The sequence below is a fragment of the Peromyscus californicus genome, unplaced genomic scaffold (genome assembly GCF_007827085.1).
Source record: "Peromyscus californicus insignis strain IS unplaced genomic scaffold, ASM782708v3 Scaffold_20__1_contigs__length_68692818, whole genome shotgun sequence".
Classification (NCBI taxonomy): Eukaryota; Metazoa; Chordata; class Mammalia; order Rodentia; family Cricetidae; genus Peromyscus; species Peromyscus californicus.
Window position 1 is genome coordinate 45,424,157 of NW_026294503.1, and position 13,700 is coordinate 45,437,856.

Genomic DNA, 13,700 nt, shown 5'->3' on the forward strand with positions numbered 1-13,700 from the left:
CCAATCAAGGACATCTCTGAGTCTATCTCCCTCATTTACAGCATAAAGAACAACACCGCATAGGGTTGTGGAGAGGAAGGCAGGCAAGGATTTGGAGAGAATTCTGAAAAATGGAGGGTAGAGCCTGAGGGAGTCAACTTCCACTAGGCAGGGTCTTTCCTGGCACCCCATTTTTGTTTTTTCAATTGGGGGTTCAGAACAGTGAGTCAGGTCACTGTGTCACACAAGAGACCCAGCCTGACGACTGCACAAAAATGGACAGAGATTCCTCAGACGGGGAACTTCACTCGGGAAATTTCTGGAAGGTGGGAGGGGCCGCATGGTTTCCGGTAGCGGCAGCCTCAGAGTCCTCTGCCTGCCTGTCCTGTGCCCTAGGCTAATGGGGGCGACAGGAAAGTTAGGTGGGAAGACCACGGGCTTCCCTCCGTCCACTCTCTGATCCACACTAGAGGTTACTATCCAGCAGGCCCCTCAGTCACCTACCTGGGGACCTCTTCCCCATCAAAATCAAACCCCACGCTCTTCGGCCTCCTCAAGGAGACCCAAGCGCGCCCATGCCGTTGCCCACTTCCGCTTCCTTGCTTCCGCTTCTCCACTTCCGGCCCCTGAGTGCCCACCACTTGCAGAGAGAGCCTCTAGCCAGGTGTCTCCAGCAGGTTCATTCGTCCTGGCGGGAGAGAGGATCAAACAGATCGAAGGCAAACGTCCTTGTGATACAATCTCGGTCACTGGCACGGTTCTAATTTTGCTTTCTAGATTTTTACCATTTGTGTTACTGTTGCAAATGGACCAGACACGCCATCCCACGAGCACCGACTGCCAACCTCAGACGTTAAAGCGGCTAATAGCCTAGAGGTGTGAAACAGTGTATCTAATGGTCAGCCATGAAGTCGCTCCAAGGACAACTCCAGGTCTGACCCAGGGCTAGTCTTTGATATATTTAGCCCATCAGCAGTGAGCACACGCTTTGTACCAGGCAGGATGGACCCAGAGATAAAGCACAGCCCTCTGCTGCATGAGTGTACAGGTTAGTGGAGGTGACAGGCGCAGTCATCGAAGATTGTGACAAGATATGTATTGCATAATGAGAGAGGAGAGAGCATCTAATTCTGCCAAGGTGTATTTAAGGGCAGATTTCACAGAACACTTTACATCTGAATTAAATCGTGAAGGATGACAGGGAGTTCACAGGGTAGACGAAGAAGAGGGGCCTCAGAGACAAAGGATGGATCGTGTATAAAGACACAAAAGCCTCCAGCACCTATTATCTCAGTAAAACTACAAGTCCTCTAGTCACCGTGACTGTAGAAAAAGCTATTAGTGGGACAACAGTGGAGGAAGATAAGTGACAGGCAAGTCCCAAAGAGTCTCGTCCCTATGGACACTGACAGTATAATTGAGTTCATGTTTTAAAACACGTTGGTAACTGAATGAAATTTTGACGAGGATGGAAAGACTCGGAGGGTAGGAAAAATACTTCGTAGTAAAAAGTGAGGTTTGATTGTTTTTACCCTCCACAGCTTCAATTATTGTAACAGCCAGCGTTATTGCTACTGACTTGTTGATAAGGAAGTAAAATATAAAATCCTGAGAGGTCGGAAAGAAGCTGGCGTGTTTGAAATATTACTTAACTGGAAATAATATAATTAAGGCGTAGCCAGAAGCAGCCTGGAAAACAGATTGTCTGGGGCCTTGAACGTCATTCGAAGATATTTAGATTTTATTCAATGAAGTAGTTGAGGGAATAAATGAGAACCTTATACATTACGTTATAATTTACATATATCTTATGTACATTCCAAAGATCTGCTAAAATGGGTCATTATTATCCTATTTTATATACGAGGAACTGCATTCATTCTCTATCATTAAGAATCTGCTGTGGGCTAGTCACTGTGCTACATCATGGGAATGCAGGGAAATCGTAGTCTGAGCAGAGGCACCAGCATAAAAGGTTGCCATGACAAAGGCAGCCGTAGAGTGCAATGGGAGCAAAGAAAAGGCTTCCTGGAGGAGGAGAGCTTGTGGGAATACATGGGTGATACGGACTGTTTAGGATATCCACTGCTTTAACTGGACCCTCGCCCCTAATCACTGGTGTCCAGCTCTGTCCTCACTCCCCCCCAATCTAGGACAATCTTCTGTCTTTGATTGTGAGTTCCATTGAGATTTTCACTCACCATTCTACTTGCTGGACTATGAGGCCAGAGATTGCAATTTGGGGGGGGGGGGGGGGGTCCAAGACAGGGTTTCTCTGTGTAGCCTTAGCTGTCCTGGAACTCGCTCTGTAGACCATGCTGGCCTCAAACTCAGAGATTCTCCTGCCTCGGCCTCCCGAGTGCTGGGATTAAAGGCATGTGCCACTGCCGCCCGACTGAGATTGTAATTTTTAAAAACTATTCAGTTCTCTCTTTCTAGAGTGAATTTCTTCTGCATGTGTTCAGAAGACCTGAAAGGGCAGAATGCTGTGGGAATTCTGAGAATAAATGAAGAAGGCCCTAACACAGGAATACAGTACTTCCTTCACCACAGCTCCAAATTCACTGTCAGTTCCCCACAATCAACTATAGCCTAGAAATAGTAAGTGGCTAATTCCAACAAAAAAAATCATAAAGTTTAAATTAAATGCCACTTTGATAGCATAATGCTCTGGATATCCTGTTCCATTCCACCTGGGACCTGAAATGTATGTATGTTGTATGAACTACCTCTCTGTGAGTCACGTAATGGCTATCAGATGGATTGTTGAGTCATGACTGTGCTTTGTTCAAGTAACCCACAAGGTATCCTAAATCTGCTTTACAGTGCCTGCTCCCCTTAGGCTATTCCACAATGCCTGCTCCTCTCACTTCCTGCCATCAAACAGGCATTGTATTAAAAAAAAAAAAAAGTGAACACAGTACACTAAGATGCTTTTAAGAAGCCTCATCACTGAGTGCTTCGCCTGCATGTATGCCTATGCACCAAAGTGTGCCTGGTGCCCAAGGAGGTCGAAGAAGAAATTGAATCCCTTATAGCTGGAGTTCCAGACAGTTGTAAGCCACCACGTGGGGGTTCTGGGAACCAAGTCTTACAACATACCTTGAACTGTCCTTAAACTCACGGCAATCCTGCTGCCTTGGGCTCCCAAGTATTGGGATTACAGTCACCCCTGTCTGTTGCTAAACTTGATAATCACTCTCTGTGTGCTGAGTCCAGCGGTTCCCGACCCCTCTACTTCACTAAGCCACCATCATTCCCACCTGGACTGCTACAGTAACATCCTGGGCAACTCTGGGCTCCTCCTCCTTCACTTACAGAAGTGGTTCTCAACCTGTGGGCCATGACCCCCTTGGCAAACCTATATCTCTAAAAATATTTACATTGCAATTCATTACAGTAGCAAAATTACAGCTATGAAATAGCAATTAAAATATGCTGTGGGATGTTCTGTATGGCAAATGTGTTGCTGATTAGTCAATAAATAAAACACTGATTGGCCATTGGCTAGGCAGGAAGTGTAGGCGGGACAAGGAGGAGAATAAAGCTGGGAAGTGGAAGGCTGAGTCAGAGAGACACTGCCAGCCACCGCCATGACAAACAGCATGTGAAGATGCCGGTAAGCCACGAGCCATGTGGCAAGGTATAGATTAATGGAAATGGATTAATTTAAGCTGTAAGAACAGTTAGCAAGAAGCCTGCCACGGCCATACAGTTTGTAAGCAATATAAGTCTCTGTGTTTACTTGGTCAGGTCTGAGCGGCTGTGGGACTGGCAGGTGAGAGAGATTTGTCCTGACTGTGGGTCAGGCAGGAAAACTTTAGCTACAAAAATATTTTTATGGTTAGGGGTCACCACATGAGGAACTGTGTTAAAGGGCTGCAACATTAGGAAGCTTGAGAACCACCGCTTTACAGTATAGTGTTTGTTATATAAACCTTTCCTGGAAAAACATAAATATCTGTTATCCCACACAGGGGCCAACAACAGACCAAAATAAATATTCTGCCCAAGTTGAGCTTAGTGAACCTGTGAGTTCACGTGGTTTACTTATAGCAGTGGTTCTCAACCTTCCTAATGCTGCGGCCCATGTTGTGGTCACTCCCAACCATGAAATTATTTTCGTTGCTACTTCATAGCTGTAATTTTGCTACTGTTATGAATCACAGTGTAAATACCTGTGTTTCCCCGATGGTCTTAGGTGACCCCTGTGAAAGGGTCATTTGACACCCCAAAGGGGTTGCAATTCACAGGTTGAGAACCGCTGACTTACAGGCCCATGAGTGAGGGGTTACTGACGGAAACATGACCACGCACCCCCATCCCTTCACCCCATCCCCTGAAACAGTCCCATCACCATGACTCCCCCAAAGCTGCATAGATGGAATTCCCCCTTTGATTAAATTCTCGTCTTCTGAGACCACATGCAGCTGAGGCAGCGTTCCATACAGCTCAGGGGAAGGGGGCAGGAAGGAGCGGCTGGACACGTCTAAGGGCCGTCCCCTGCCCCTCATTAATGCTGGGAAGAAACACCAGTAAGCTAGGTTTTGAGGATTGCTTGCCTGTGATCACAGCTGCCCTGAAGATGGCCATGGCTGTGAGGCTCAGAGGACAGTGTTCGCGGGACAGTCACGGGGAATCCTTGAGTAATGTCAAACTCAAGGCAGCTCACCTTACACTCAAGTCAGAGTCTCCCACTGGCTCCCATTGCACTCAGAGTAAAGTCTCAAGGCGTAGCCAACAGCCAGGCTCTGCCTGGTGTTCTGCCCTCTTTGACCTATGAACCTACTTCTCTGCCTCACTCAATGTGGCAAGTTCATTCTCCTCCTGAGGCTTCACAGCTGTGGGTCCTTATTACCCCAGATCTCCACCGGGCTGACTTCCTCAGTGTGTAGCCTTGTTTCTGCTTTTACCAGAACGTAGTGTCCAGCAAGGTAGGGCTGTGTTATGTTTGCCTACGGTACATTTCTAGCCTGCCCCTAGAGCCATGCATGGAGAAGGTGTCCAAACTCGATTGAGTAACTGAATATCTGAATGCACTCTGTTGAATCAGAAGTATGTATTTTACTCAAAAATGAAATGAAGCACAATTGCATATAAACTCTGTTATGAAAAATGACCCTTCAAACGGAGTTGTTGGATTTTTTTTTAAGCAAGTGTGGTTTTTAAGGAAATTTTCTCCATTGAGGATAAGTAGGATTTCACACATTCCCAAATCCTCCCAATGACTTGCTTTTTTTTTAGTATCTCCTGATGGTGAAGGCTGAAATGCAGATGTCCTCACATCAGGGTCATTATTCCTAAGCTGTGACTTGGTCCTCCTTCAGTCACAGAGCTGTCGTGAAGTAAACCGCTGAAGTGGCTTCATCCCCAACCTGTGTGCTATCATGCCTGCCAGTCAGCCAGTACTTGCTAGCAAAATTAATTCTCTTTGAGGTTCTTCAGCTCTGCACTCTGCTCTTTATTTGGAAGGGGAGGGATTCTGTTCCCTGGGGAACAGTACCCCGTGGGAAAGTAGCTTCCATGTTAGGGTGCATGATGAAAGCTCCCTGAGAGGTTCTGGATAGAACCGTTCATTTTCCCTTCCGGCTCACACCCCAGCCATGCAAGTGTGGTTAACCTGAAACATGCTGTTGTTGCCTTGGGAACTCCCGCTGAGAAGGATGCTGGCCAGAAGCTCTCAGAGCTCAGAAACTTGGTAGCGGAGCTGTTTAATGTAATGATGGGACCCAAGAAGGTCCTGAGATCACAAAGGCAGGATCCTGAAGCCAGTGTTAACTGTTGTAAAATCAGAGACGTGTTCCCTTTAAAATTCTTTGTAATTTGAAAATAATGAGTATCCTGTTCACAATCAACTTAGTTTTAAGAAAATTGTACAGACTTTATTAATAAGAAAAGGGGCTGGAGAGATGACCCCCCATAGAGAAGACCACGAACCGCTTTTGCAGAGAACTATGTCTGGCAGCTTCCTAGGGCCTTGTTACCCCAGCTTCAGGAGACCCAGTGCTCTTCTGGTCTCCATGGGCACTACATTCATATGCACATACCTACACACATATGCACATAATTCAAACTAAAATAAAATCTTCTTAAAATCCCTTTACTAGAGAGTTGGGGGCGGCAAATTACTTCTTCTACCTCATTTGATGAATATTTACTGAGCACCTACTATGACCAAGGTAGCTTGCCAACTCTATACCAGGTTTCTTTCCTATTTCAATTAAAGTGCTTAAGTAAGCAGCTATGGTAATACACATCTATAGCCCCAGCACTTGAGCAGGCTGGACCCATCTTGAGACTATGGCAAGAAGTGGGAGAATTCCAGGTATAGCCTGGGCTACATTACATTAAAAAACAAAACAAAACAAAAAAAAAATCCTGTCTCAAAAAAAAAGTGAGCAATTACAATGAAAAAAAGGTTAAAAAGTAAATCTTCAGCGAAGTTCGTTGTTTAAAGCAATGAGATACCACCTCAGAGGCAGGAATGGAGAGTAAGTTAAAATTTTAGAACTTCAGATAGAGAAAACTCCCCAAGGATTAATGCCAGCGAAATCCCAATATTCCCCTCTTCACCTTGGGCCCAGCCTCCAGACTCTAAAGGTGTTGCTCAGCCAGTTGAAATATGTCTCATTTTTACGCAGAAGGTATGAGAACAAAGAGAGAGGAAGACGCCGCCGGCACAGGCTGCAGGTGGCATGGGGGGCAGGGCGGGTTAGACCGGCGGAAGATCAGAACTAGGAAAGCTGAGGGAGATGACGACGATGAATCCTAAGCCTTCAGTAGCCTTGGGTCCATCTTGCTCAAGAGAATGTGAAGTCCCATGGGTCTAAGGAAAGATCCTTGCTCATGATAGGGCCAAACCTGGGCTTAGAACCCCCCAGCTCACTGGCTGGTTAACTCAGTCGGTTAGTGCGCGTGGCTAACAGAACACCTGGCTCTGAGAGCCTTCCTCCCACTTTCTTCTTTCTTGGGTCAAGATTTTTGTCACAAGCTAAGAGTTAGGTGATGGACTGGATACACCAAGCCAGTGATTTCTCTGAGGTTTTAACATTGCCATTGACCAGGATGACTTTGACTTTTTCCCAGCGGCCTTTGTGTTTCTCTGGATGGAGGGATGTGAAGCTAGGGCTTCCCTTGAAGCCAGCTTGCTAAGGGGCCATATCCAGGATCATAAATTATCTCATGTGAATATGAGCGTTGGGGGCAGGGGGGTTATTGTTAAAACCGAAACATAAAGAAGCAGACGCGCATTTCAGTGAACCTCTTGAGTTTTGGTGCGACTCTAGCAGCAAGAAAACAAAACCACATAATCTAAGGCTCACACCCAACTCTGTGCAGCTGGGTGTCTGCTAGTTCCTGTGTGGTTTGCCTACAGACTGGCTGGGGGTAGCTTGGAGGGAGAGCAAGAGGCAGGGAGGAGGAAGCTGTTTGGATGGCTCTGGGGCTTGCACCCTGCTTCAGCGTGGTACTCGGACGCCAGGACAAGGCAGAGCTGTACTCGGAAGCGCAGTAATCTTGACATTCGAATGCATCTTCCCACTGGCACAAGGCGATTCTAATAACTCGTTATCACAGCCAAGATACACACTCAGCCTCTTCACTTCCAAAAGGTATGTCACGCCACATGGGTGCACACCCTCTAGAGACCTTGAATGTGTTTAAGGTTCTGTTCTCTGTGAGCCAAATGAATCAAGTGAGAGCTAGTCCCAGTGGTTTTCTAGACTTTGCTGTTAATCCTTCAGTCTGTCAGCCCAGGTCTCATACACATGGCTGTGTTGGTAGCGATAGGATTCCACGTCTGTCAAACGAACTAGGGAAGACTTGACCTTTACTGGGCTCGTAGCAAATCAGAACAAGTCTGGGAAAGACTTTGGATGTTGGAGTCACAGAAGTAAAATCTCCCTCCAATGGTGAAGGTTCAGCGTTTAATCCAAGTTGAGGAGTGGGAGGTGGCAGAGGACTGAGCATCAGTGACTGGAGCCCTGAGTCTGAGGTCAGGAACTGTCTCCTGCTCAATTCCTGCACCAGTTCAAACTGCTAGTTCTGGTGGCATTTGCTCTCTTTATGATGAACACTGGTTTGGATTCCTTTAATAAAAAAAAAAAAAAAAAACTTCATGTGGGAAGATATGAGGAGAGGGTGTTGTCTATCTTTGTCTCTTTATTAATAGTTTTGTGGCATCTTTAAGGCCATCTCTAGTTCTGCTCCCATCCCCATCTGTTCCAGAACATGAGGAAGGGACGCAAAGACCAGGCTTTCACCAGCTTAAAAATGACCGCATCTACTTACCTCAAATGCAGCCTCGTTATTAAGGCATGTGTAACAATTTGCATATTACTAAAAGTACATATCCACAGTCGAATTAAAGGGGGCTGCTTAGAATCTAAAAAACCATAGGGAAAAGGCAATCATGAGCCCATGGTGCCAGAGGGCAGGAAACTTCAATGGAAGAGTCTTGCATGTGGGTACATTTTGTCATAAACTGTTGATTCTTTAGTGAGTCTCTTTTCTTTATTATTTTTTTCTTCATTTTTGATTTCAGAAATGTGGTCTCCTTTAGTGACTTGTCATGGCCTACAAATCTTGATGTTCATAAGATAATTTTAGAGAGGTCCTACTTCAAAGAGCAGTCACTATTAAGAAGTGTCTTTCCGTGCCAAGTTTTAAAAACTTCTGACTTGTAGCATTTTTGAGAACTTTTGTGTACGTTGTGTTATGGTTTTCTGTAAAAAGGAGGCAGCCCCACATCACTGAAGAAAACCCCACCCTATTAGACTCAACTTGGAGAGTCTCCCACGTAGTAAACTGTAATCTTATTCTCCCTAAATTGTAATAGCTTTCGTCTTTATAAATGACTTTACTGAAGCAGAGGGGAAGGAGGTGATTGATCTATTCAATATGAAGAAATTTGCCTTGTTGCTAACAATAGCTTCCATGTCTTAGCCCTTCAGTTGTTTTATATCCACCTCATAGGGACAGCATAAACATAAAAGAGTTAACGTAAATACCATGTACCTCAGGGAAAGGTTCTATGAAAATGCATGATGGGAACATTATTATTTCTCTAAATCTTGATCACTTTCCTTCCTACCTCTTGTGCAAAAACACATCTCTCTTGCTGCCCAGAGCCATCTCTTTTAGACCCACTGCCTTCTGGAAGAGCTGCCTGTGATCCTGATTTCCACGTATTTATTGATTCCCAGAGAGCAACACCTGCTGGTGTTGGTGGCTTAAAGAGCTCATGCCTGAACTTGAGCAAAACTCGCCCCTCTTCCTGGCTCTCAAAAAGTCTGTAATTGTTCACAAACATGTCATTAAGTATGATTCCACTGGGGTTTCTTGACTAAGTCACAGTTGCTGCTGGGCCCATTCAAGGGACAGAATCTTCAAGCTCCCATGAAGCAAGCTCAAAATTTGTTGAAGGGAGGCAGCCAGGAGGCTCAGCAAACAAAGATGTTTGCCACCAGATCTGACACCCCGAGTTCAGTCCCCGGGACTCACATGGTAGAAGAAGAGAGCCCATTCCTACAAGTGTTCCTCCAACTCTACAACCATGCCGTAGCATGTGGTGCATATGTAAGTAATACAAAATAATAATAAGCAAACATTTTTAAAAGTTCAAGAGTAGTCGCTTAGCATAGTTATTTGAAGCAAAAGGTAAAACAGTTTCGCCCCATTTTGTATAACTGAAGTCTTTGCTCCTCATATCTCTTTATATAACGAGGCACCTCAATCCTGTGTGTCTCTGCCTTTTTTCCTTCATTATTATATTTTTATACTGTTGGAGAATTTTCAGGAAATCACAGCTTCATTCAACAAACATTTTCCTAACATTTATTGAGCGATTGTTTTGTGCCAGGACTATTGCCACACCCTGTACTATGGTGACAAGGTTTCTAACAGAGTTCACATTGGGTTTCAATAGACTTGAGCCAATGAGGATTCAGTAAGTAATGTTTAAAAGTTGTTTTCTTTCTACGTGTACAAGCATGGTCCAAAGTTTTAGAGAATTTAATGAAATGACAACAGTATACACAGTGATAGAAATGACTCATGAGGAAAGTGAATTTCCATACAGATTTAAGCAGGGCCTGGTGGCACGCGCCTGCTGTCCCAGCACTTGGGAAGCAGAGGTAGGAGGATTGGTGCAAGTTCAAGGCCACCAGGCCACCTAGAGCTACACAGCAAGACCCTATCAAAAAAAATTTGCAGATTTCACGAAAAGTTGAAATGCTAAGCGCACCCCACTTAGGTTTACTAACATGACCTTTCCCACACTTGCTTGGACTGCTGTGTTTCTCTCTGGATTTCTTGTAAAGTCGCAGCTGAATGACAGTTCACTCCTGAATAATTCAGTTCACACCCCCAAACAAGAACATTCTCTTATATAACCACAATGCCATCGCTATGGCTACGAAGACAGAAGTCCTTAGTATCTACTACCTAAAGCCTAGTCCATATTAACCTTCCCCATTTTGCCCCCAGCTGTCACCTATCCCATTATTTCAAAAAACCAGAATCCAGAATATCTCTCTATTCAACCGTGGATTTTTTTCCCCCAGGTTAGGCCAATGATCTTGCAGAAATGCCCCACACTCTGAATTGGCTGTGGCCTCATGGCTCATCTGTCGCTGTGCCTCTTGCTTTTCACGTGAACACCATGTTAGGACTAAAAGCACATCGAGATCGGTGTTTCCGTCCACTGCTTTACTCTGTGTGTACGTGTGTGGGTGCACACGTAACAGCACAGGCGTGGAAGTCAGAGGGTAACTTGTAGGAGTCAGAGCTCTTCCTGCCATGTGAGATTCGGGGATCGAACTCAGGTGGTCAGGCTTGGCAGCAAGCATCTTTACCCATTCTGGCCAGCTCATGTTGAGATTCTGATTGGACGTTTTTTCGTAAGGTGCCATAGGGTGCTCCGTACTGCATCGTTTCAGGAGGCACGTCATTCTAGATTGTTCCACCATTCACAATGCCAAGTTTGATCCTGGCTCTGGGCATTGATTTTGCTCTGGGGATTTCTCTCTCTCTCGCGCTCTCTCTCTCTCTCTCTCTCTCTCTCTCTCTCTCTCTCTCTCTCTCTCTCTCTCTCATTATAAAAGTGCTTGTTCCTTCTTACAATTAACAAGGAATCAGAGGGGTGACACTTTGGCACTGTGCTAACGTCCTGTTCCCATCTGCTTCCATCTGATGATTTTTAGGTCCTCGTCTTTACCTAAATCAATATTCCATCAGTGCTCGTATCTATTTTTAATACACTTTGAAGATGCACAAGACAGTCACCACTATTGACAGAGACTGGAGGTATCTGAGAGACTGGAGGTATCTGAGTGCCTAGACTCACATAGCAGTAATAATAATGTTACACTGACTGAGTACTTGCTGTGGAGCCAAACAGCCTAAATCTGAGCCCAGCCCACCATCTGCTGGGTGAGCTGAACAAAATTCAGTCTCTGTGTTTGTTTCTGGAGCCTCACAGGGAGAGTAATGAGGGTGCTAGTGGGGTTGTCAGAGGATCGAATAATTTATACAAAGCGGTGTGTTGTTGGTGTTATTGCTGTTGCTGTCACTGCCTCATGGCTAATCTGTTCCTCTGCCTCTCCTATTGCTTGTAAACGCCACCTCAGGACCTCACGTGCCAATCTAACCCTTCGCAGGCATTAAATTGTTTACTTCTCCTGGAGCAGCCAAAAAAGCACTAGCGATATTGTATCTTCACAGATGAGAAAATTAAGGTGCAAGGAGGTCAGAGTACCTCACATGAGGTCACTCACAGCAGAGCCAGGCTTGGGTCCCAAGCGGTCTGATTCCAGAACATTCTCTGTGATGACTGGCATGTGGAAAGAGGAATGATGGGAGAGTTAAATGGAAAGTAGCAAAAAGGGCCACCCATACTCAGGGCTGAAATTGAAAATCTAGCGTGGCTACCCAAACACATTGCAAGCTTTGGTCTTTCGAATAGGAATGGCATTCTGTGAAGCATAGATTTGTATACTTACAGCATTTTCATCACTTAGGACCTTCTTCAAGAACCTGGAAGAGCTGGAAGGGAGGAAGGAGAACCAGAAGGCAGGGAGCAGGAATGGAAAAGACTAATACAACAGAGGAGTTATGAGACCTCAGAGCTTCAGGGCAGAACATGATATTTTGATAGAGTTGGGAGGGGGGAGTCCTTCTCATTTTTCACATTTCTGTACTGAAAAAGATTTTACCACTAAAACACTGGAGTAGAAGCCTTGTCCAATTCATAAAGGCCACACTGGGTTTCCTTGTAGGAAGATGGATGTCTGCTGTTGGTAGTAATGCCGGCGGCTGGTTATCTCGGGCACTCAGACCTTGCCTAAGTCAGTCTGTGACTTCAGAAACATACAGTTTTATACAGAAAAGGCTTCCCCGGCTAGGGATTGGTCCCAGCCCTTCATTAGCGTTACAAGCTGTTCCAGGGCTGTGTCGGTCTTATCTGCCCCTTAATTGCCATTACGGAAGGCTCTCAAGTGTAATTTTCTAAAGAGAACTAAAAATAAGTGAGTAAAAGGAATCCAGCATTAGTCATGCTTTTATGCATTCCTAGGACCATCATTGCTAAGTTGCTTCTGCATTTTCATGTTTTTTAATGAAAAGCAGTCTAATTGATCAATTGATCACAAAGAATACTTTTTCATTTGTTTTGGGCTTTTTTTTCCCCCCTCTCCACCCATCAGCCTTCCAGAACCGCGGCCTTAATGTGTCAGCCTCCACATGGTTTATGATTTGAGTCTTTTGTCTAGTGCTTTATGGGAAAATCGTAGACACAAACTGCTGAGAAATCTGTGGGAACTCAGTCAATAATGAGTAGATCGTTCTCTTGTTAAATACGAATTTCAGGAAGAACTTAAATAACTAAGACTTATTACCAGGGGAGAACACGAATGGGGGAGAACCTGGTTGATTTGTAATGTGAGATTTCTGTTCATCGTTTTAGAAGTTGGAGATTCTAGTCCTCGGTAAAGGAGTGACGTGTGAAGTGAAGCTGAGGAGACGGTTCAGTGGGTAAAGTGCTTGCTAGAGAAGCGTGAGGCCCTGAGTTTGCATTCCCAGCATGCCAGGTTCGGCAGTTCGGATCTGTAATCCCAGAGCTGGGGGTGCCGAGGCAGGAAGATTCCTAGGGCTTGCTGGCCTGCCAGCCTAACAGAATCAAACTTCAGGTTCAGTGAGAGACCCTGTCTCGAACGAAGTAATATAAATGGGATAAAAAGCAGTTGATAGGGATGGAGAAATGGCTCAGTGGTTAAGAGCACTGGCTGCTCTTCCAGAGGTCCTGAGTTCAATTCCCAGCAACCATATGGTGGCTCACAACCATGTCTTATGGGATCTGATTCCCTCTTCTGGTGTGCATGAAGACAGGTCACTCATATACATAAAATAAATAAATTTTTCTTTTTTTAAAAAAAAGCACTTGATAAAGGCACCTGATGTTAACCTCTGGAAACCACACATATGTTTGTACACACACACACACCCACACCCACACCCACACACACACACACACACACACACACACTCAACTGAAAAACTTCTCTTCCTCTACATAGAACTGTTACCAAAAGGTGTGTTATTGAATCGTTATGTGGTTGCAGCAAGCAGAGCTCAAACATACATTAAAACTAGGAAAACTGGCAAATTTCAACACCTTATGTGTCAATTTTTTAATTGCCTATAAATAACGCTGATACCCACAGCAC